Here is a 2,911-nt window from a genome sequence, read left to right on the forward strand (position 1 = left end):
GCACTTGCACATTGGTGAAGGACTTTAAGACTACTTCACGGTGTGTGGAGGAAGCCATCAACAATCCCCAAATCGAAATATTAGCTTGGGACTTCTTAAGCTGAGCCAAGACTGGATTCTCCGGTTCTTTCTTTAAGCCACTGGTTCCTGCCCCATTAGTTCTTGACTGTTCTACGGCTAAGGCCTTGACCTTATAGTCTCTTCCACTTTGAGTTTCTATCACATTGGTAGGTTTCTTTATGATGATCTCTATAGGATAACACTCTTCATCATCACTATTTGTTATGTTAATGATTCCTACCATGGGATTATCCTCTTCTTTCGATTCTTCTTCCCTACTTGGGGTGGGAAGTCGAGGTCCTCTACGAATGTCAAGGGCCCTGACTGACACCTTCTTGATTGTATTGGAAAGCCACATAACTGTTGTATCTATCATTTCTGCAAGTGTGGAATGTCCCCCTATTTTTTCAAGGATTATCAATAGCTTGGTGTAGCATTGTTCACTAATGGCTACTTCACCTAACATTTGATCAAGCTCATTAGCCCCAAGTTTGATGTCAACAAAACAATTATAAACATAATCCATGTGTTCTACTATAGGATTTGCTTGACCTTCAACAGTGATCTTTTACCCTTCACTATCTTCTGAATTCGATGCCGGATCTTCTCCTTCCATATGGATCATGAGTGCTGATTGAATAGCATTTGTGGGATCAACCATTAGGTCATCCTCTCCGATAGAATATATAAAATATCCTCCGGGATCCCTGGGTGACTAATATCCAGGCTCATCCTCTTCATTATTGTCCCAAGGCCCATTGTAATCATCCCAGTCTGGGTACTCATCATCACCTTGAGAGTTAGAGTCATCTCCATCATTCTCATCCTCAATTTTGTCCTCATCATCGTCGTCGTCATCCTCTTCTTCGCTGATTTTCCCCTCACTTGGTTTTACATCAGATTCCTCTTGACCATCAAATTCCCCTGCATCTAAACGTTCGTAGTATTTAGAGCGTATGGATCAAAAAATTTCTATAGGGCCAGACTTGGTCTCATTAGCTCAAAGATGGATTAGGCCAGACTGATCATCTTCTGTGTCTCTTCTGATGTGGATTAGGGAGGTGTGCTCTGTGATTTATTCTCCCACTACTAATGCCATTACTGCTTTGAGGAGATCATTTGTGACTTCTTCAATGTTATCTAGATTGTCTTCCTAAGGCACGGTGGGCTGAATTAGAGAAGTGGGATCACCATCTTGGCCTTCTCCTAAAGCATTCACTGATCCTATTAATGAGGTCATCTTTGGGGAGTCTGGTAGTACAAGCATATCCTTCCAACTGTATCCATCCATCCATCATTCTTTTGGGTTATACACCGAACCTTGAGAATGGGCTTGGTATGAGGGCGATGAGGGATATGAGGTGGGGTGATATTTAGGTGATGTGATGTGAGAGATAGGGTATGAAGATTGGGGTGATAATTTGAGAAAAATCCTTCTCCTTGATGATGTGGTGAACGTTGATTAATGGAGGTTGGTATTATGATATGGCAGATTCTTCTGTTGATGAGGAAGGATGGATGGCAGGTGATTGATTTTCTAATTCTTCTTCTGATGACTCTTTCCTTTTGAGAGTATTCATGATTTGGCTCTTCAACTCATGACTTTCCTATAAGCAATGACATTCATTTGATTCTTTCGAGCTTAGGATACAAGGAGTTGAGTGGGATCACTCTTTGTTGCCTCTCCTCTTGATATTTCTTGGCATCCCTAATAAAATGGGTTGGATCATAGAACTTAGGATCCCAATTTTGCCAGTCACTCATTTTTGCCAACATTCTGATGGTTCCATAGTCTGGGAGTGGGTTGGTATTGACATTACGAGATTGCTTGATCTTGACTTCGATTGTTCTGTTGTCTACCAAGTCCTGGATTGCATATTGGAGACCTATGCATCTTTCAATGTTGTGCCCTTTCTGACTGTGATAAGCATAATATTTATGATCTGTACCAAGCTTGGGTAGAATTGATGATTACTTTTGGAGCCACTATCCCTAGCAATCCTTGTTTCTTTATCTTTTCATACACTATTATCACGGGCATTCCCAAATCAGTGAATTTTCTCCTTGGACGAGAAGCCTTTTGAGCAGGAGCATCTACTTGTATCATGAATGGTTTCGGAGAGGTGACAGGTGAGACTGAGTGTTGGACCACACCTACCAAATTGGTGTCAGAACCATTTCCTTGTCCAACTCTAGTGTTCTTCCCTGCATCTTAGGAGGATCCTTGATATTGAGCTTCCCTTAGGATTATGTTTTCAACATGTGTATCGGTGGCTATTAAGGCATCAAAAGTTTTCAGATGTTGATAGTGAAGGAAATCATAATAAGGCTTTGACAAGTTTTCAATCAGTATTTCTACTTGCTCTGCTTCTGAAGGCTAATTTGCCATCTTGGCAGCCTTATCCCTAAACCTTATCAAGAAGGTAGTAAATCCTTCTCTAGGTTGTTGTCTCAAAGTCTCAAGCTCCTGATGTTTCACATCTACTTCGGTGTTGTATGAGTACTGCTTGGTGAAGACTTTCACCACTGTTGTCCAATTCTAGGTTTGGGAAGACTCCAACTAGGTGAGCCACCTTAGTGCTGGTCCTGATAGGGTTAACATGAAGGCTTTCCCCATCTGGTTGTCCACAAGTTGCCATGACTTGGTAATGCTAAGGAAGACTTTGAGATGATCCTTGAGGTCCCCTGACCCGTCGAATCTGTAGGTCTGCCATTTGAACTTCTCGGGAATCCTTACCCCACAAAAGAAATTCATTTCATTAGAATCCACTGTTTGGCTTTCAGAACTCTTTCCCGTTCAGAGCATATTTTCCAATTTCTCTAATTACTCTCTAACTTTTCTTTCTCTCTC

Source organism: Macadamia integrifolia, unplaced genomic scaffold (genome assembly GCF_013358625.1).
Source record: "Macadamia integrifolia cultivar HAES 741 unplaced genomic scaffold, SCU_Mint_v3 scaffold1016, whole genome shotgun sequence".
NCBI lineage: Eukaryota > Viridiplantae > Streptophyta > Magnoliopsida > Proteales > Proteaceae > Macadamia > Macadamia integrifolia.